Source organism: Filicampus tigris, chromosome 16 (genome assembly GCF_054856515.1).
Source record: "Filicampus tigris isolate MCC_2025a chromosome 16, RoL_Ftig_1.0, whole genome shotgun sequence".
In the NCBI taxonomy this organism is placed as follows: domain Eukaryota; kingdom Metazoa; phylum Chordata; class Actinopteri; order Syngnathiformes; family Syngnathidae; genus Filicampus; species Filicampus tigris.
This window is the reverse complement of record NC_141232.1, coordinates 2,159,028-2,182,164: the sequence shown is the minus strand read 5'-3', so window position 1 is coordinate 2,182,164 and position 23,137 is coordinate 2,159,028. Positions and strand designations below refer to the sequence as shown.

Genomic DNA, 23,137 nt, shown 5'->3' with positions numbered 1-23,137 from the left:
ATCGATGCTAATCGTTAGCATGTCGATCGAGCTAGCGGGCTCGTTCTTTCGGCAGTCGTTTCAATTCGACAATGTGTAAATGTCTTTGTTTTATGTTTAGTTTGACGGTGAACTTCCATTTACATTTTTTTAAACTTCCTTTTTAAAGAATTGTTCCCTGTTTACCAATGTGCAGTTTCATGTGAAGGGATTTCATTGCCACCATACGAATCTCAAGTTTGTGCTGGCATGTCCAAACAATCATTCTCAGCCGGATGACTGCTTGAAAAATTCATACGCCAGCTCACTCGTATCGCGAGGCACCGCTGTCGTGCCAAAGAAAAAGAGCGAATCCTTTTAGAAAGCAGCATGAAGTAGACATACTTGATTTGCTTTCGTGGGCCACAAAAAAAAAAAAAAAATGTCGGGCTGGACGCGCCCCCAGGCCTTGAGTTTGTCACGAAACATAGTGTACCTAATGTGGTGTCAAAATGAGGCAGGAACCAAGTCCAAGACGTTGCGGTGAGCGCTCACCGGCGATGTCCAGACCGTACAATCGACTGATGCAAATCCAGCACAGCCGCTGCGGCATTTTGGTCTCCCAGCACAGAGGCGAGGAGTCTGCCCGCCCCAGACTGCTTGAAAAGTAGCACGTCCAAGTTGGCCAGAAAATGCCCCAAGCCGCATTAAAAGTCAATGGCACACACTTTTTCTGGAGTGGAATCCCTGCGGCGATGCTCTGTGTCCGCATCGCCTGCGGTCTTCACCTTGGCGGTGCACACACTTGCGCAGGTTTGGACACTTGAGATTCAAGTTCACTTTGGAGCCCTGTGGATTTTCTCTCTCTCTTGATCTGAGGAGCTTGTCGAGTCCGCGGCGCACCTGATGACAAATAAACTGGAGGGGTCCTGCGTCGAACACAATGCTTGGCCGAGATGCTTTTCCCCCTGTATGGCGTCTTCCAGCTGCAGCGTTTCCTTTGATGTTGTTTTCCATCCACGACCACAGCAACGCTACAAATATGCGGCTGTACGCTAGCTGAAAGAGAGAAACGTGGGTTACCAATATGTTCTACTAGCACATCAGGTCTTGGAGATTTTCATGTTTTGTTTTCAAGTTTGACCTATAAAATACCGATTTCACCATGCGTTGGAATTTATCGGTTTGGCGCTGTATTTGTTTGAATTGAAATTCCAAATACAATTCCTGTCATTTTAGATCATTTATTTGCAGAAAAATACCCCAAAAGGTCTCATTTTTTCCAATCCCATAAAGCGCTGGTTTGCACCTCTGTTGGCTATTCTGAGCTCTAATCAACCGCACCAGCCTACGTGGCGACTGGACATGAATAAATAAATACTGTACCGGACACCATACTGTATGCATGATGTGAATGAATAAATAATAAACAGTATATATATATATATATACATGTGCTGTTGTAGTGAGAATTACTTTAGCAGTGTAGTGACAACTCTACATGAATAAATAATATAGAAACAGTTTCAGGCGCTATATTTGTTCAAATAAAATGATCCCCGCATGCAGTTATAATGACTGTGTACGGGAATAATGACTACATTAAAATCACAGTTTGTGACCTCCACCGAAAAATATTTGGGTGTATAAGACTTGCGCTCAAGGAGAATCGGAAGGATTCATTCCATACGTGCATACCGTTACAAGTGCATTTCACTTTTTCTTTGGGTTTCTGATATATATATAAAAAGTCGTTGCCAAACAAAATGCTGCTGCTCACCCTTTGAAAATCACTAATCTAACTGCTGACTTCTTCTCCAGTCACAAGAAGGAGTCATGCCATACGACCTATGACCAAGACTACATTTCCTTGCATGCAGCACACACACACTTTGTTGCAGAGTCAACCTGGAATTTAGCGCCTGCCCCAAAAAAAATCAGGAAAACTGAAAGGGTTAAAAACGCTAAAGCTCCACAATTCAGGACTACATAGTTATCAGTCTTTGCGCATTTTCAACAATTTTCCTCAAACATGTACAATAATATTCAGAGATACATTTTAGAGTTGACTTCACTTGAAAAGAATGTGCCAACAATGAAGTGTGCCAAACGGGGCACATCTCCAGTTTCATTGCAAATGAAGCGATTCTCCAGTGAGCCCCAGGGTCATTTTAATGCCGCTTCAGCTGTTGGAGCCTTTGAAAAGTCCAAGAAAAAGGTCGGAAGTCTTACAAAATTGCTATTCGGCGCCATTGTTGTCGAGATCAATACAACGCACGCTTGCCAAACACTTTGTGGAAATGATTTGCAAAGGACCTCGCAGGTCAGAGTTGAGTGCGCAGCTGCGATGTGAGTGCCAGTCGGCGAAGGCAAAAAAAAAAAAAAAGAAGTCCGGAAGAGAAGATCTTTTCATGTGTACTTCCCGATAGACAAACGCCACACAGTCGCTAATGAACACCGCTAGCCACGCCTGAGAGCTTGTCTTTTGAAATCCGTCCTGATTAGTCGGCCCCCTTTTTTCCACATTTGCAGCCAATCAAAGTGTCGGAGCTGGCCGAGCGTATTGACCGGACGTACAGGTTATACCCGCAAGCCTTCCGTCCGCTTTGCCAATTTGTTATGAATGACTCTCGGAATTGGCCTTTTGAAAGGCAAACCCCGAGCGCCGTGGGGAGGACGAGCGCGTAAATATGGCCACTCGGCGCTCTTGATGTCGGCCACGTGCGGCGATAATAGCTCATTACGGCCTTTGAGTGGCAGCTCATCGCGCTCGCGTTGGCTTTAATTAGGGAAATGCAATAATCTCCCAGGATGAGCTCCGCTTGGGCTCAACGTCCGCCGGCACACGTCCGGCCTGCTTCCCCCCCCCCCCCCCCCCCTTTCTCTGGTGTAAAGAGGAGAGCTTCGCGTTGTCGTCACATTTTCACTTGATATGAAGAAATTTGCCTCTTGAAGACGAAAGGCAACCTTGATGTTTGACCTTCCCGTGGAACTGAGCAAGTTAAGTAGTATCACTCGGTCCACCTTAAATCAAACGTCCGTAGCATATAGAATCGAGCCATGAGGAGGAATCGAGAGCTCAATTTGCAGGCTATCGTCCAGTGGCGCTAAAATCATGTACACTTGTGCATTGAGATGAATTCATTTGAAATAAAAAAAAAATAAAAACACACACAACAAGAAACATAGCACTTGAGAACTACACTTTATAAAAGAACACACTATTGACGTCATGAATCAGAATGTAAAGAATGAAGATGTTTTTGACACATTTGAGCGTCTTTCCAATGGAGATTGTGCAGCTCCTTCTGGTGTGTGCACCTTGGGCACCTAAAAAAAATAAAAAATAAATAAACATGAAGGAAATGGTCATAATTGCTCCAGAAGCTGCAGTAATATTAGTTGTTCTTCGCAGGGGATAAAGAGAATATGCCTGTGACATTTGGACTCACAAAACAAGAACTTGTACAACCTGTAATGTGTTGAATGTTTTTGAGTCATTGCTTCCCAGTTGGAAATCTTCTAAAAAAACAACAACAAAAAAAAGCAGTAAGTGTTGTGTTAAAGTGAAAGTGAGTGTTCATGTTGCGTGTTCAACCTCCCTGAAGTAGGTTATTGCTTTTTGTTCCCAGGTCTTGTTATCCATACAGTAACCATGGCAACTCTTTTTTGTGGCACTCGAACTTGTATATATTTACCGTCAGGAGCACTCGTATGTGTCGTCGCGGCAATAATAGCTTATCGACCTTCTCCCGTGTGTTTGGGGGAGGACTCAAGAGGGAGACAAGCGGCAAAGAAACTGCAATTTCACGTTAAAAGGCCATGGCGGGGTGAAACGCCGCTAAATCTTTTAGAACTGCGGAGGCCCGCGGCCTTGAACGTCACACGATCTCGCTATCCAATCAGACGTCATCAAAGTACAAAGAAAATGGGAGACGCTTTCCATAACAGGAACCAACAACGGAGGACATGTTTTGCGGGTGAAGTAGACGCTGGGCATCCCAGCACGCTTGGCGGCCTTTGAAAATAAAGCACTTGTCGCTAATTACGCGTTTTGTCGTTAATGGTAATTGGGGTTGTGTACGTTTTGTTGTTGTTGTTCCTGATAAGAGACTCTCTTGTTTGTTTCACAGCTTGGAATTAGTGCGCCATCTTTTTGCCCAATCCTAACTGTACATAAATCAGAAATAAAGGAAAAGATTTGCGTTGTTTAGTTCTCTGCTACCTGGGCAGGGCACCTCGAGTCATGAATTTGATATCTATTATATAAAACAAAATGTCAGCGCCCTGATTGATGAAAATCTGCTTTTTTTTTGTTTGCTGGCTCTCACGGGTTCCTCTCATTCAAACTTCTGTGCAGAGCAGAACAATTGCACCTCGCTTGATTTTGTCGCAAGGACAAGGACACCAAATCGCAGCCACTGAATGTTGTTCATGATGTCATCGTTTGCGGAGAAACTGCCTGTCATAAAGACAACAAAGGTTGTGGCCAAGGCCAGGCTTGAGTTACATCATTCTGCCTCAAACATCTTTTCAGCATGCGGCATGTTTGCTCACACGCCTAACGTGCACGCGTGCGTGTGTGTCTGATCGCATCGCGCGCCACTGTTGATGACTGCAGGGCCACTTGAATATAAGTGGCGATGGCACACTGACCTGACACACGTGGTGCCCGTCATGGAAAGTCGGTCCCGCGACAAAGCTTTGGAAACCATCCCAAGATAAAGAAAAATAAGAATGATTTAAGGAAAAAACCAAAAACAAAGAAGGGGGCGGTGGAGGGTGGAGGTTACTGAAAGATTCATAAAACCCTCGTTCAACAGGCGTTTCCATGGCAACACAATCATCTCCGACTACAAGAACCCAAGGCCTCGTAGCGGAGCGCCTCAAGGACCTTTTGATTTTCTGTGTACTCGGAGGAGCGCAAACTCGCGCTCGCGTAGCTCCATTTCCACATTTGCTACGTTTAAGCATAACATTACCACGGCAAATTTCCCCTCGCTCATTTCCGCCGTCCCCTCCTTCATTATCTCATTGTCATTTTGCAAGACGCACTCGACTAGCGTGGCAATAACGCCGTCTGTGATCGCATTCAATGCGGGAATGCGTTGGAACTGATTTGCATGTTGTCACACAAGGCGTTGCATGTCATGACGCCAAGATGGAGAAATGAGCGGGATGTTCAGCCTCAACCATCGATAGGCCGACCCCCGTCATGTGGAAGCGTTCGCCTTTATTATAGTCCAGGATTCCACAAAAAAAAAAAAAAAAATCAACATTGCAATGCGTGTGAGGCGGTGAAAAGTTTACTTTGTTCATCAATAAAGCACGAGTGTAAGATGCTTCCAGCTCAAACAACAAGGATAAAGCATTACACTTGCCCAGTGTCATCTTGGCCCCAGGCAATCATTTGTCTGCTTAACGCAGCACAACATTTGCTTTCTCAACTCATCTGCATCCTGCGCCACTATGTTGACATTTACGGAAACAATCCTGTGCATCTGCCTGTGAAACTGTCAAACTGATCATCAGCCTTGGAGTTGTAAAAAAAAAAAAAAAAAAAGTAGCTAAAAGGAAAAATAACTAATCTCCAAAGTGGAAAGGGCCAAATGATGAAACAGAAGAAGGAGAGCCGCCAACTTACAAGAAAAGAAACCTGCATTGATATGGGCAGTCCTACTTAATATCCGGCTTTATCGCGACCGATGATTCTCACGCTTTGCCAGTGAGGCAATGAAACGTGTCTCTTCGGGAAGTGAGATTTTCTGCATTTTTTTTTTTTTGTAGAATCGATTGGACTGAAGTAACACATTTAGGTAGTCATTGTCTTCCGTTACCGCGAGATGAGCCCATCCCATTTCAGAGAAACAAGCAAAGGGCTTCCCACTATTTTCAACAGCGACATTGGCCATCTCAAATCATCTTTCCCCATTGAAATGAATGCAAATGCCATTCATCTGTTCCAGGCCTTGTGCTCCTTCCGTGTGCCACCAGGGGGCAGTATAATACAGACACAGAGGCACACACGCACGAAGGACAGTGTCACATGCCAGGGGCGGAGCTATGGCTGGGCCTGGGTGTGCACAGACTGCCCACCCAGTGAGATTCATGAAAAAAAAAAAAAAAAGAAGGAAATTACTTTTTTAATTTGCGTTTTGTTGTGTTTTTGTATCTGAACATTAAGAATGTCGTTATTGTGGTTGTCTAAGGAAGATCTGAACTTCATATTATTCAGTTGATCATTTTATTTGAATATAGGATGTGTTGGGACAGGAGGATTGTGCTCAGTGAGGGAAATATTCAGGCCCACCCTGATTTTTCCAGGCCCCTCCCCCATTAGCCACGTTCTGGCTCCGCCATTGGTCGCGTGTACTATTTAATTAGTCGTTCTTCACAGAGGATAAAGAATATATGCCTGTGATTACTGTACCGAGATCTGTCTACATTGGTTGCTTGACGTTTTGTGTTCAAATGTCGATGAAAGGGAGCATGTAGACAAGCAAGCATTCAGTCATTCATTCCTTCACACATTCATTCAGTGGAAATTGAAGTCAGTGTTAGAATGCAAGATTGATTTTCTATACTTTGGGTACATGCTCATGAGGGGAAAAAATGCTTTTGTATTGCAAAGGACCTTGGCGAAACATTCACCAGATAACATGCACGCACAAACGCACATTAGGACAGCTCTCCTGACTGACTGGAGAGATTAAGAGATTAAAAAAAAAAAAAGTCCTTCTTCCCATGCGTGTGCGTGTGTGCGGTTGGCGTGGGTGGCGCAACACGTGATGAGAATTTTAGGTTTCAGTTCATGCTTGCGTGTCAGTCACACATGTTTGGAATGTTCCCACGGCTGTTTTTTTTTTTTCTTTTACATTCATAATAATATAAGATCTGACGTCAATTTGCCATTCATAAGAACAAAACAGAAGGACGAGTCTTTGCTTCAGCAGCTCAAGGCCTTTAGAAATAAAATTCTATTTTCTCGCTTTTAAAAAAATGTGAAGAAGCAGCTCTTTCATTCAAATAAATGTGAACTCTTCAGGTCATGCAGAGCAGTATTTTATTTTATTTTTTTTAAAGAAGGCACTAAATAATTATTGGGATTATATAAAGGTTTCAGTAAGGGGAGGCAGGCTGAGGTGGATGATGGTTTAGGTTACAGTGCCTTCTTCTGGTGAATAGTTAGAATTGCAGCATTTGCAGACATGGCCTTGATTTCAAAAAACTGCACTTGGACTGCACACTCACTCACTTGCTCAATCAATGAGATGCAATCCTCGAGCTCTATCAGAACCTATCAATATGTTTATTCTTGCCGGCATTCACAAACGTAACAGCAAAAACAATTAGAATATTAGAGGTTCATGGTCATGGTCTCATATTATCGCATCTGCACAACAAATTGATGGATTACTGGTTCTGAAATCAGAAATCAAGGATAATAGTTTGTTCAATTGTTGCTGAAGTTACTGGAAAAGAAGGTCACAAAAACATTTGTCATTGTTATCATTTCTGACCCATGACAATTTGTTGGGGTTCGGTAACGCCGTTTGACAGCCCCGAGTGACGTCAACGCGGCTATCTCCATCCAACTGTTGGACACTCCACGATTGTTTCTTCGTTTGCTCTCCTCCGATCTGTTTTCTTTGGCGCCCGCAACCCGTGGCCAATTACTGTCCGTCATGTTTGCTCTCTGCTGCTGGTGCATGGCGCAGGCAATTTGTATGACAAAGGCTCCATTTCGTGCATGGCTGAACGCCCGCCCGCCCGTCCGCCTGAGCCAATAGACTGTGGACACACGATTAACACGGGGGAACACGCCTGGGCTCTGCTTGTATATGATGCTGATACATGCATATACTGTTGTATACATTTTAAAATTGCTGTTAAGTCTCTGCTAATTGCGGCAGCCATCTATGGCGTTTGACATTTCACGTCAGCCTTAATGCGGAAGTCAAACCAAACATATTTTTTTCAAGAATATGTTCCATGCAAGCCCACAAGTTGAAACAGGGCATTCTGATAAATATTGCATTTACGGAATAAGTGTTAATGTACTCGTTTTTAGCCATCTCCGAGGGCGGCCATTTTGTCTTCTGTCGACTGAAAATGACATCACAACTGCTCAGAATGACCAATCACGGCTCAGATTCAGAAAATAGGCCAGGCGTTCGTCGTCGTGAGCAGTTGTGATTGTCATTTTACTGATGGAGTGTTGCCGTGCCCCCCTCATTTGCAGAACTGCGCAAGCGAGTCTTTTCATTTCCTCAAAGTGATGGAATTCCAGATATGACCAGTTTTCCCAGATTTCAACATTTTCCACACAAACCCCACTCCCCAAAAACGTATTCATTTACAATGAGACATTCAACAAAAAAGTTCCCCCATCATTCCAAATTCAAAACTCATTCAAATCGCCTTGGAAACGACTGTGCCATATTTTCAACATTCCAAGAATTCCCATATTCCAAATTCCACAAGAAATGTCTCATATCAAAACACATTTGACATTTTCTTCTCCTTCCACATTCATTGACCGATTCAAACTACTACTACTTCCAATTGTTCATCTCATTTTTAGATTTATTGACATTTGAAAAATGTACATATTGAAAGATTTTTTTTTTAACGTATTTTCCACATCTTGACCAAATCAAACAATTCCAACATCAAAAAGTTCAGCACAGTGAGGACATCTTGGGAACTATTCCCATGCACAACATTCCTCCATTTTTCAAAAGGAAATTCCAAATGAAGATGTTTTGACACATTTTCCTCCAATATCCACATTTGATGACAGATTCAAACCATTCCAAGTCGTTCGTTCTACAAATGTCACCGATTTTTTTCGATTTTCACAGCATCAGTTCAGTGTCAGTTTCCCGGCATCCACACGCAATTACTCGAGAAAGGTGGCCGCATGCTGACTCAGCGCGGATTACCCTAAAATGTCTTTTGTGTAAAATGGCGACCTCCGTTTCAGGGGCGGGGGGCGGGGCTAAAGGCTTCTGACCCCAAGGTGTTTAATTAATTGATTAAATGGTGTGTACACTAGGTCGGTGTGCTGAGGTTGAATTGTTGAGGTCAGCCAAAAGATAATTTCATCGTCCATTAAGTCAGAGCAATTAGTTAGCGCGTGAGCGCGTGTGCGTGCGTGTGTGTGTGTGTGAGACGCTGCAGGTTGCACCTGTGCACAGCTTTTTTCCTTTTTCAGTAATGCTGCTATTTTTTTTACGTAGGAGGTTTAAACACTAGAGGGCACTGATAGATCTGCCATGAGCAGAGAATGCAGGAGTGGCTCCTACAGGCACATTTCGAGCCACACATACAGTTGAGAATTTTCCGTCATTGTGGCCTACAGTATGGAATGTACAACTCAATTGGGGGTGATAAGAGCCTACTAGAATCTCTGAACTTCATTTGGGTTGAATCAGAGGCACTTAAAATGCTGGCGTGTGTGTGCGCCGTCTCCCTTTTCGAAAGAGTTTGAATGTGACTGGTTCACTCCCAGCACAGCTCGCCACACCCCCACTTGTGCACATGGTCTCGGTTGTTTATTTTTACTTAGCCTCTCAAATACTTTTTTGAACTATGTACGGATTGTAAGTCACATGAATCTTGGAAAAAAGTTTTTAAAGGATTGATCGTGGTCTCATTTTTTGGGTCGTTAAATCAGTTTAGACACAAACGGACCAAAACGTTAGGTACACACTCGAGCGAGATCCTGTACAAAGCTTGTACTCAGTTTTGATTTACAGTCAAGGTTTTCATTGTTGGGCTCTTAGTTTTGACCCAAATAGCGATAGACACACCCCATGAGTTGTCAAAGCCATTTTTTTTTTTTTGGTATCATGTTTTTTATTTATTTTTTTTATTTTATTTTTGATTTTTTTTTAGCACTGCCATTTCCAATCCTGTTTTTTTATCAGCTAAACATTTGCCATTTACTTTCCTTCAGCTGACATTTGATTCATTGACAAAAGCATTTACTGGCAAATGTCACATTACACACAGACGCGGGAACCACAAATATGCTCGGAGATGTTTAATTGTGCAAGATTTTTCAATCGAATGGTGGCAGAAAGCTCTTTTACCATTTCCACAGTTGACTTTCTGAAGACTTTTGCATCGGTTTATCTGATTGGGTGTCATTTGGACATTTGTAAGGCCATCAGCATTGGCAGTTTTTCTACGCATGCACGTCATTCTCTTCCCCGTGGCTCACATTGCGGTCAAAAACTGTAGGCCTGCTGTCTATTTGAATGACACCTGATGTCAGAGGGTCAAAATGTGAGGAAAAAAAACCCTCTTATTATGATACAGTGTAGTCTTCATTTGCATAGTATTAAATGGATACCTCCTTGCACCGTCCATGCAAATTCTAGATTGTACAGGCGGAACTTTTTGTGGCTATGTGCAGGTGTCGCCAATGTTGAGGCTGGTGATAGCCATCCACTTCCTGCGCCCGCCACCTTGGCAGAAGTCGGTCGCCGTGCAGCCAAAAGATATTTGGGCAAAGGCGAATCACTCGACCGTCCCGGGGGTGCCACCTGCACTTTTTAGCGACCGCTCCAGGCGACGTCTAGTTAGTGTGAACCAGTGGAGTTCAAGCGCTCGCAATATTTGACACGCACGCTGTGTTTTGTGTGTCCTTGGAGGCCGCGCAATGTTCTCCCGTCTTGTCGGCTCGAGTCGCCGCTGCTGGTATAGGAAAAGAACGTGATTTAGGACTTGGTCGCACGCTCACAGTGTCTCATTTATCACACGTGGAGGCATTTAGGGACAGCACACAATCAGGGAAGGAATACAAAGCCGGCCATTTTTTGGGCCATTGAAAATTTGAGGCGGCGAAAAGTGGAGATTTGCTTATTTGTTTTGAAATCGACCACAAGAAAACAACAAGTGATTTTGCGCGTCAAATTTAGGATCCGATCAAAAATAGGAGATTGAGTTTAGTATGTTTACACGAAACATGATTTTTTTTTTTCATTTTATGTGTGAGCCACCTTAAAAAGAAAAGAACGATGTATTATTACACAGATTGTACGAAAAAAAAAGAACTGTGAAGACAGCGCTGTTGCATTTTGAGGTTTTGTGCGTGTGAGGTTCTCAAATCAATAGAAGTTGAAGAACATGGAGCGCAATCAATGCTTCCATTTGTTGGTAGGCTGTGAGGATGTAGGAATGCACATGCAGACACCTGCTTGTGTATTTTTCCATTGATTGATCAGCCGGTTGTGTGTTGCAGATGGAAATGAAACAGAATGAGGCAGTCTTGCTCCATTGCCTCGCATTAATGGAACATGGAATGCATCATTGCTAAAAAGAAATGCATAAAAAACACACGCACAGTGAAGATCGATGATGTAGCGACAGTTACCAGTGATGCCACCAAGTTCCTTTCCCATCCGATACTGGGAAAAATTCAAATTTGATACCGATACTTCACGAAAGTACAAATGATGTGAATAAAAAAAACCCTCTAAAACAACGTAGTCTACTTGAAAGGGAAGGTTCACAAAGAATACAAGATAACAAAGTACGGTAATTGGTTTTATATACCAACGATATAAAGCAATGATGTGACTTTTGTGCAATTGGGGTTGACCCCCACAGCATACGCTCACATGTCAAGGTACCGACAAAATGGAGCGCTCCTCGCTAACAACGGTCGTTCATATTTTTGGAGGCTGCTGCATGACATCTCCCAATCCGCTGATTAAATCTTGAGCATCGCGACTTCCTTATGTAGCCCAAGTACAAAGGCAGTCAGCCTATATACATTGCAAGTGGCTCCCTGTTTGCTTTCTGCCTAATGAGCACTCTGGTGGGAGGTGATGCTGGAGAAACTTTTTTTTTTTTTTTCTTGGTCTGACAGTTGCTTTCATACTGCTTAGGTCGCCCAAAGTTTGATTATTCAATTTACATTATTTCTCTCGCTTCTGCTTTCACCTGAGTGTGAACCTAACATTTGAGAAAGCCTTGCAAAGTCGAAGCAGTTCAGTCTAATATCGAGATCTTCAGATACTGTATGCCTGGTTAGTTCAGATTAGGTACAAAAGCCCGCTTGTCAAAATATGGTCCATTTCACATTTTTTTCGTGCAGTATTATGTTGCCTCAAGATTGAAAGTCTGCAATTTTTTTCAGACAATAACAAGTGGCAGTAGTTTGGTGAGATACATTTGAGTCAGCCAGTTTTGTTAAAAATCGCTAGCTGTTTCCGTGCAGAAGGAACGGGCCAGCCACGAAGGTAAATACATACGATGCCTTTTTTTTCTCCTGAAAAGTTGTCATTGGGGAGATTATTTTCATAAGACTGCAACGATGATAAAGATTAAGTTGTCATCAAGTTTTTAAGTTTGACTGCTATGAGAGCAAATCACTTTTTTGACTTTAGCCATGCTAAAATGTGACCTGTGCTGTATTTTAAAGTTACCTTAAGATGAAAGAATGACCTCTCTGTCGTCTTTATTTAAATGCTGAGATTTTTAAAGAGGGAATTCATATCACAGTCTTATCAACAAACTTTCAAATGTGCACCAAGTACGTATGCTAGATTGCATAAATATAACTCTTGATGGCCCAATAGGATGCTGCTGAAATGGCGCAACTAGGCTGTGTGTCAACACAAAATCACATTTATTCCCTTGGATGATGTCATCGAGACAAGCCAATAATTATCCGTGATAATCTTTGTGGACTTGGTGGCTTGTCATTTCCAAAGTCGCCAGGCCAGTCAACAGTACACAGACCCCAATGCGAAACCAGAAGAAGTCATTATGACGGCTTTACGGCTCGCCTTTCATCCTAGACACCAACGCTGGCAAACAACATGCTGTGAATGACAAAAGGACATCAATGTCAATTTTGACGCAAACATATACTGCACACCATGTATCTACTTTCCATCAGCCGGCGGCCGCCATCAATCCGCGACAATGACCGACACAAATGGATTAAAAAGAGGACGCGGTGCCACGCGGTGGAAGGATGAATGAATCGCCGGTCCAAACGGCCACCTTGTCCTTGCGCGCCTTTCTAATAGAGCCATAAATATGTCCAGACGTCAAGCACTCGGCCATCAGCTGCTTCGGGGCCGTCATTCATCCACACCGAAGTCTGCAGAGGACCGCCATTAGAGTGTCCCCAGCGCACCCATGGATTTAGTAATCTACAACTGTGGGGGAAAAAAATGAGGAGATCCCCCCCCCCCCGAAAAAAAAAAACACTGGACATTTTTGGGGGAACTATGATGATATATTTATTTTTTTAATTGCTTATTATTTGTATTTTGGAATTTGGGAATTATTATTATTTTAATAGGGTATAGAATAAAACATACAAACAAACATACCTATAAATAGCAAAACTTTAGCTAGCTAGCTAGCCTCCACCTTGTTCTCGTCAGCCCTGTTCCTTGTATCGGACAATCGGCTCCCTCCAGCCACTCGTGTCTCGTGTCCAGGTGTGCCTCGTTGTTTTTTTTTCTTAATCTTTTTGTATTTGGTTCCCCGCTTTCTTTCGGTCCGTGTCGATTCATTGCCGCTGTTGGTGTTGCTGTCGCACGTCAGGTAGCTTTAGTCCTGTAGTGGTGAGTGTTTTGTTTCCTGGCGTTTCTTTGAATTGGATTTGTTGGGGACTTTGTGAATTTACTCATTTGCCTTTTTGAAGTTTCTAAATATTTACTGGAGATTATTCTCCTGCTTCCCCACATTTGGGTCCACCATTGACCTCCACACACGACCACCACTACATCCGTCCAGCATCACGTGTCTCACTTATAATTCGTGATATGAGGAAACCGAGTTACGAACACAGACACGGAACAAATGAAACCCGCAAGTCAAGGTTCTGTTATAATTTGTAATAATCCCTTTCAGGCTCCTCAAGTAGTGGAGCATTGCCCAGCTAGCATGGGGGTTAGCCAGCATCACAGCTCTGCACAAGAAGTTGACAGATGGACTCCTGGCCGCCACCTTTAGTCCGCTTTCATCTTTCCTGTTGCAAACTGTCACTGCGCTTCCCGTCCAGCTGTTGCGGGCCATGAAAGAGCCTTGCAGCTGCTGCAAAGTCCTCAAACTGGCAAACTCATGGAACCACGTTCTTGGCTAACCCGGGTCAACGAGGTCAGACTGTGCATGCTTTGTGCAGATATGCAGGCGAGAGATTGGCGGTTTGTAAAAAATGTTTTTTTCTCCTTGATCTGCTCTGAATAAAATTTACAAGGAGGAGAGTTTTTTTTAAAGATAACAGTTAGTAGCTAACAGTTAGCTTAGTTTATTCTATGGCTGTGTTTGTGAATCACTTCCTATCCACGGCAGTATAGTGCCAAGCCAAAAAGGGCGGATCTGAGGCTTGCTCAGGTTTTCTCTTGCAACAGAAAACCAAAACTGGATTGGTTGGAAAAACTCTTAAATGAATGAAGACACAAGCGTCAAGCGCAAGTGAGCAAAGAATGCTGCAGCCAGCAGCCGTGTGGGAGTGCACATTGACTTAAACACACGGAACGAAAAATAACCTTTCAACCCTTCCCTGGCCATGTGGAATGAATTTGATTGGCCTTTGGCTCCGTGAGGCCTCCCACCTGCCAAGGTGGGCGACCTTTGACCCCACAAGGGAGTTTGGGTGCTGCCTTGCAGAAACCTCGTGAGGTCTTTCTCCTTGACAGAAGCGAGCCCCGCTCCCAACTTCTGCGGGCATGAATACGACGCTCATGAATATTCAGCGCCCGCCGGCCTCCTCCTTGCGGGCCTCGCCAGCCTACTTGAGGAGGAACAAAAAGTCCGAAATTGGCACGCAACAACAATCTTTCACCCAATTACGTCCAGCGTGTGCATCATGTGAATATTCACGTCAATTATTTTCTTCCATCCACTGCAACCAGCCTCATTAGTTTGCAAAGGTTAAAGCTGCACTGACAACCTTCTGTTTGATGAAGGTCTTTTCCGTTGTAATATTATACAAGAAATATTAATGGCCACTTGTATCATATTATAAGATCCAACACGAGATTCATATCAAATGATCAACCTTTGCGAAAATAATGCCCACTTTTGATGGACCCTGCCAGAAAGCTATTCCGAGAGTCAAATACGGAACATAGAAATAGAACCGTTCATACTATAACGCCGAACAAAAAAGTAAAGACATTAATATGAAATGAATAGCAGCTTTTTGTGCTTCATAGCATTTCTGAATGATAGATCGATTATAATTGAAGCCTCATTTATAATGAAAACGCAATAATACACGTTATTACTTCTTTGAGTGAGCTTTTATATTAGTATATTAGAATTAATTCACATATACACACACACACTTTAAAAATAAAATCTCTCTCTCTTTACATATATATATATATATATATATATATATATATATATATATATATATATATATACACACTAAGGGATTGTATTTATTGCTTTTGAGAGATTACGCCGGCAGGAAGTGTTGAGAAGAAATTTTGACTTGCCTTTCTAATTAACAAAAAGCTGATAGAGTGTTCTTGGTTGCCTGCTTGACTCACTCGTGCGTGCATGCGTGCGTGTGTGTGTGTGTGTGTGTTAATTTGGATCCCACACTTATTTCCCCGCTCCCCTAAACACAAACTATTTCATATCACACACAAGCTAACACATTCGGTCGTGGTCCTGCATTTGTATGAGGGAGTGAATCATTAGTCATTTTTCATAAGGTTGAAATAGAATATACTGTACTTCTTCTTTGCATGAATTTTAAACTGTGACGTGGGTGTTGAACGCTCAAAGTCGAAGACGATTCATCGATGACGCCTGATGGTGTTTTTCAGCACAGTACAAGCGGTCATCATTTGAAAATAACAGACAATAATCCTAGACTACAGAGTCAGGGGCATAAGTGTGCAAAGGTGCACAATTTATACTCTACTTACTTCACAGCTTGTTTGTGCAATTAAATTCGATTTTGTGTGTGTGTGTGTGTGCGTGTACAATGATTGGCACACCGCAGGGATGCTGACACTCTCCTGGGATTGAAAGTGTGTCCTACATCTGGGCAGAGTTTGGACTGGTCCCAACTGTCTGACCGCGTGACAGGATGCTGAGGTGGGGGTCGGTGGGGGGCGGGGTCACTTTTCGACAAGGGCAGTCAGGACAGCCAGCAGTCAGGACTGCTGCCAAATTGTGCTCCTTGTGTCCATCCGTACTCACAGTCTTCAAACCACTTCAAGCTACAACACAAATGATCAGTCAAGGAATGAGAATGTAAAAATAAAACTCATCCCGCATTCATTGGCGAGTTCTACAACTGAAATTATGAAGTAAAAATCCTTGGGTTTTTTTTCCAGCTTTATTCTGATCCGCACCACTTGGCCTTAATGCAAGTGGAGTGTAACACCAAACACGACCCCCTCCCCCCCAAAAAAACCCTTCTACAGTATTTTAATGTAATCATTTGTCACTTGGCAGATGTCCAACTAACATGCAGATAAAGGCAAAAGAAGTAGAATTATTTCTTTTTGGCAGAGGATAAAGAATATATGTCTGTGAGTATTGTGATATCGTTTGCCTACATGCGTTGCCGCACAAGTGCTCAAATATCCGTTGCCACATAGATGACATCCATTATCCCGTCTTTTCAGTTTCTTGGTCTTTGAGCCTTCACACGCTAACACTAGTGATGCTCGAGTGCTGTCATCCCTCATATTGCTTTCCACTCGTCTGGAGTGGAAAGAGAGAAAGCAGATCGAGGCGCCCGGTAATGTGCGGCCCCAAGTATTTGTCAGTTAACTCCGTTAGCGTCGAATCGACTTGCCTAGCGAGAACGGCAGCGGGCTCTCGATTAAGTCCAATAAAGGTGATGAAATGTGACAGGGGCTCCAAGGTGGCAGCGGGGAACAGCTGCACACCTCCCCAAAAGCTGTAATTACTTTTCGTCCTCAGCGCTCCCGACCCTCTGATTACTTACCTGGGAGAAAATCTAATTGACGCAGCAAATTGGCAAACACATTGGCCGAGGTTCCGCACCAAGCCAGCGCGTCCTGACAACGTAATTGGGGGGCAAAATGCGGCTTTAAACTTTCCACCACTGTTGCGGGAGGCCATTAAACAGCAAATACAGTAATTGTGCTGATCATCAAATCATTACAGGGAAGTTAAAGACCAATGGATGAAAACAGATGCTCCTTTTGAGTCAAAAGCTGCCCTAAGTACATTCATTTATTCATTCATTTCTTTTTTTGATTCATATTTTATTCAATATCTACTGAATGTATTACTTGTGAAGACAAGTCGAAAATAATTCATTCAACTATGCAAGCGAGGTCAAGCCCAAACCATAGTGACCCTTGCCAAAAGGTGCCAACGTGTTGGCACTTCTCTTCCTCGTAACCGATGTGACAAGTCAAGATTCATCGCTTCATCTCATCATTTGTGCTGATCTCAAATGCAAGATGATGCAATGATGATGTCAGTCTTTTACAAAACTCCATTTCACCAATAAGATGGGTGAAATCCTCTTCCACGCCATGGCGCTAAGAAACTTATTTGATGAAAATATACGTCGGTGGCAGTAAACGGTTGGATTCCACTTGACGAATTTAAACCTTCCTGGCAGTGAATGAGTTAATCCAAGCAGTTTATTTGACATCCGCTGTTACGCACTTTTATTATGTTTTCGTATTTGTATTTTCCAATGCAGTGCTATTTAGGATTTACGAAAATAGGATTGCATATATGTAGATTGACTTACGATATTGGTCGTGCAACAAATTCAACTCATAAGTCAAGTCCCACCATAGACGAAATCTGTAGGACAACCACTTCCCAAGGTTTCACATTCTCACGACTGTTGCAGGAGTTACATTCGCCGACAAAGACACACAATGTAATGTAACTGCAAGCACAAAAAGCTTAGACAAACATAAACGGGGGGAGTGGGGGTGATTTGATGTCCCAACATCCGTCACCTCGCATCACGGCCGTTACATCAACGTCTTGGAGCGTTTGACCCCTTGCTGCTCTCAACTGTCCCACTGACTGCACAGTAGCCCTGAAGGGAGACCAAGGGGTCAGTTTGGCTACTGCAGAGGTCTTGTCTCTCCCTATCTCCCTCCTTCCCTCGCTCCCTCCCTCCCTCCCTCCCTCCCTCCCTCGCTTCTTTCTCTGCCTTCAGCCGAAAATGTAAGCGCCACAGCGGGCCGGCTGCTCCGGGCAGTTACCCAGCAGAGAGGCAGCCAGTGGAAAAGAGAGAAAATAAGATAAGGGACAGGATGCCCTGATGTGAGCACAAGACGGATGACGTTTACTCAAGGAAAGAACAAGTTGGGCTACAGAGGCAGAAAGTTAAAAGGGAGCTGAAGAGACGGAGGTGACAACCAGAATCAAAATCTGCGGAGGCAAAGTCCAAAACAAGAGGAGGGAATCAGTGCAGGACTTGAGCTCACATAGAGCAACCCCACAGGCCATCGTGGACCAGTCCTCCAAATGTCAGCACCACCCTGAGAGGGCAGCGAGACCCCCTGTGGGATCTGTGGAAAAACAGATCCCAACTGACACCGGAGAGCCCAGTTGGCACTTGCGCACATCCTCTCGCACTCGAGTTCCACGACCTCACAAGTGGTGTTGCGACGACTGAGTATCGAGCCTGATCCGCATGGGTCACAGTCCCAACAATAGTCACGGGCAATGACAGTCTTCCTCAATCAGCCATTTCGACATGACATCAGACATTCTTCTGGCTAGCAGAAAATGTTATCTGGCCAAGGTGGCCTGAATGGTGGGCAGCCCTTCTTGGACCTCTTGCGTGCATTGCGTGCATGTCTTCCGTCACTTTTGGATTGCTTGTGTTCAGAAAATTATTTCATGGGTAAGGAGAATTTTCTCCCCACTTTTTGGGGGATTATCTAATCTGAAAGGCAATCAATTTTTGTTCAGGTCAGTACTAGTCACATACGCTCTGCCACCAGCAAGTAGCCTGGCGCTGATTATGTCCAGACATTTTAAAACGGTCAAAGGTACGAAACTGTTCCCAGTTGAGAACGCCGTCAAGAAGAGAGGACGAGAGATGTGTCGGCGAGATCCAGAAGCAAAAGAAGAGATGCAAAAAAATAGAAATCAAAGACTGCGAGAACAAAGCGCGGTCTCCCCGCCCACGGTGAAAGACCGAGGGAGGAATTAAAGCCAGAGGGAGACGGACAAACAAAAGTAGGCGAACGGCAAAGAGCAGTGCGATTAATTGAGACAGAGTCAACTGAGCGCAAGTCATTAAGCTGCCACTGGGCTGAGCGCCAGTCACTCGACATTCTCCTCACTGGCACTCGGGTTGGCGCGCTCAGCTCGCATCATCCCTGCATCACCTCGCTGCTTCTTTCGCACACTCGCTGATGCCGGCCGGGGCGTCGTTCCTCCCCGACAGGATGCTTTACTCGGAGAGCGTTTGGCTTCATTAGGCATCCCCCTCACAGGGTTATCGTCTGGGACGGCAGCTCTTAAGTGCGGCGTGACAAATGAGAGTCTCACAACACCGGCAGAAACGGAACACAGCAGGCTTGAGAGGTAGATTTGATCTTGTTAGGGTCGGAAGGAGTGTCTGGTCTCTGTTGTAGGTCTGCGCTGTAGATTGTGGATTGGAAAAAACAAAGCTTGAAATGGTTCAGTAAAAAAAATTCTCTTTCTAGCTCTTTCCTGTTGCGTTTCTTTGATCAAAGTTGGGCTTGAGTTAATTGTGCCCTTTGATGGGTAAATGGCAAGCAGTAAAACACATTATTGCTGCATTTCTGAAGACTTAACAACGTAATGCAACAGATATAAAGTACAGATGATTATGTATCCACCCGCCCGCTCGGAAATTCAGTGCACTTGAATAGGCAGGGCTTGGTTTACGGAGCGAAAACAATGAAATCTCAACAGTCTGGCTTCATCCCCGAGTTTTGTGTTAGGCCAGGGCTGACCGCTAAGATCAGTCCGACAGGATGGTGTGCAGACAGTGTGGACGATTAACTCATGTGCACCTAATTTAGTCCATTTGAAGATCCGTCACTCACAGGCAAGGAGCTACTCTCCATGGAGATGAGCGGCTCATTGAAAAAACGTCACTCCGATTAAAGGCAAGAGCGCTCGGTGTCAGGGCCAGGTCAAGCTCATTTCAACATCAGGATATATAACAACTAAAATGTCCACTTTCTCCTATTTTATGTCATGAATTGTTCATTTGGGATCATAACTATCTTGCTAACGGTTTCCGATGCACTACTTTGGGCACGTTACGGACAGACGAACGATGGAATTCGGTTTTCATTCGTCAGCGACGGTCCGCCGGCGCGTCACTGGCCGACGCCCATTTTTCTGACGTTTTTTTGGGGGCGCCCAATTGACGGACCAACGGACTTCTGACGGACTAAATGACCGACTTAATGAAATGATGGACTGACTGATGGATTGACGGACTGACGATTACAATTCAGTTCGTCATGAAAAATGACGGACTGACGAATGACGGACCAGCAACATTTTGTAACATTCCCACTTCTGGGAGTGCTGAGACGGTACAGGTAACCCACGGTTTGGGCCATACCTCCGTTTTTGGGCAGTACATCTTTTGTACATAAAGCGAACAACAATTTCCTCTCTCAGAATGGTCGCCTTATTTTGCTTCTCAACAACCTACTCCAGAGATTTGAAACATTTGCAAGCTTTTTCTTCTATTGTCTGCACCGCACCAAAACGTACATGCTGCCACCTTTTGCCATCCTCGCAAATGAAACCCCCGAACCCGTCGATGCAACACCTGACTCGTCAAGCAGCCCCGTCTCTCGAGTGCCCTTACACACCTCCCACGCTCGCACCTCCGACGAACACGCCGACACTCCGACCGGTCTTGACTCTCTCTCCTCTGGTGTCATCATCGTGTGGAAAATGTGAAGTCCGGACTGAGCTTTAACCCGCCGTCTCGTACGCTCAGCTTTGCCGCGCTTGCGTGTGTCCCGTCGCGTTGTGCTCACCACCTGCTGCGACCCGCTCAAGCGCTGATGACGCATGGCTCTCAATTCCGACTTCCGCTGTCACCCCCTCGCATCAAATCGGCCATTTGATAAGCAGCCTCGTGCGCTGCTCATGGATCACTGCCTTGTGAGTACGCGGCTTTCATGACAGCCCTTCACTATTGATTTTGCTCATGTGGTCTCATGTAACAAGAGAGCAAAGTTACACGTGTAGATGGTCGAGAATCTCGTGGGGAAAAGTCCAATTTCAGAACGACATGCATCCATTTTCTTTCCTGTTCAAGGATCATTCCAGGGCCTCGAGTGGGAATTGATCCCACTAACGATTACAACCCTTTAAGAAATGGATATTTCAAGAACAACGCATGTACACAGACAATATAACAATACTCACAGGCGTGTATTCTTTATGCTCTGAAAAAAAAGCTTATTACTGCAGTTTCCTGAGTCACTTGCAGTAGTTCTAAAATCAAAACCCTTCAAGCAACAGATTGAACAAGCTCTGAAATGTAGACAGTCAATACGACAGTACTCACAGTGTCCTATTCTTTATCCTCTGCAAACAATGACTAATTAGTAATGTGATGAGAGGAAGTGAGACATCCTTCGGTGTATTCCACGCATGTATTTGTTTGCAACGTCTTAACCTTGACTGCATAATCCGCGTTGGTTTAAAGTGAATGCACCAAAGCCCGGCCCGACCTTGTCGTTGTTGTGTGCATGCGTGTCATGTATGTGTTGCCGCGCCATGTCGTCGCGTTCCAGCGTGCTCTCTCTCCACACGTCCTCGCCTGCACCTCAGCTGGGGATCGAGTTAGTGGCTAATGGCTCCCCCCCCCCCCTCAGCCCAGCTCTCCACTGGGGGACAGCGTGACCCGGCTCGGCTCCGCTAGGCCGTGGCTGTGAGTCACACTCTCCATCTCCATCCTAAGTGTGGGGGTGTGCAGGATGGCACAGCGCGAGCCGTGGGTGACATTTACTTTGTCTTCCCGATGCCGCTTTGTCTGCGTAGCTTGCGCAGGTAGTACATTTTCATAAAAGAACAGGGTATGTGCACGAAAGTGTCTGTTCTTGGATGTTGAGTCACAGCTTCAATATTTTAATGCTTTCATCGTCGGAGACCTGAAATGTGTTGTGCTCTTTTTCAGTCATTTCTACCTTCTGCTCACTGTACGCATATTAACGCAGTACATAATATATGGGACCGAATATCTCATTTGCGATGCGTTCTAATGTGCTACAAGTGAATAGTCTGTTATGATGTTGAAGTAGCAACAAGGTAGAAAACAACCCGTGATAAAGATGTCTTTGTATGGTTATTGCTTACTCTAAGCATAATCTAAATGCAGTGGTAACTTGAAATGCCACTTCAGTTTGTTCTGTGACCATGCTAGTAACTGCATAATTGAGTCTTGTCCACCTATTAGTCACCATGTCGAACTCCCGCCCCAATCACATTCACACCCAATATGTGCAGTGGCGGTTTCTGGAATGTGCAACACAAGTGTCCGACAGCACGCCCCCAAAATGATTATTTTCAAAAACGCAATGTGAAATGGGTTTGCGATGTGGAAATGTGTAGCGCAGCCACCTCGGTTGAGCCGTGCAGTTTGTTGTTTGGGTTTGAATCCTCTGACAAACGCCGCTGTCAAAATGAGCTGAATAACGACGTTAGCGTTGCGTCGCGGTGCCGCTCGGCTTCAGCGCTGGCAGCTGAGGCTCACGTCCCGACAAAAGCGCGCCTCGTTGAATCACTCAAGTGCACTTAATAGCCGCGGATGCTTCATGAATGGGGGAAGAGGATCATGTGTATAAACCTCGACTTCAACGGGCCCAAAGAATCAACACACAACAGATTCTTGCACTCGAGCCGACGTGCGCTAATCCGGCAAGGTCTGTCAAGATCTTTGCGCAAAGTCCTTTGCATTGTCAAAGATATTCAAATATTTCTCTCATCTTTTATGATCCTCGACAGTGCAATGTATTCACAAGACCTTTGGCGGGTCGAATGTATAAACTGCCGCATTAAAATCCCAGCACGCATTACAATGAGTGAATGGCGTCGTTTGTATTCAAACGTCAAAGTGCGTGCCCCCCCCCAGCCCCCCTCAAAGGGCCGCACACACCACTCACCACACCTCTCCTTCATTTAGTTAATAGGAAGATAAGAAGCACAAAGGGAGAAATATGTGATT

At 44.4% G+C, this 23,137-nt stretch overlaps 1 protein-coding gene across 1 annotated transcript in view; it reads left to right on the top strand.

Annotated features, from left to right (window-relative positions):
• Window positions 1-23,137, top strand: part of fam20ca (FAM20C golgi associated secretory pathway kinase a) — a 150,480-nt gene that overhangs the window by 65,232 nt on the left and 62,111 nt on the right. The gene's annotated exons all lie outside the window — the stretch shown is intronic.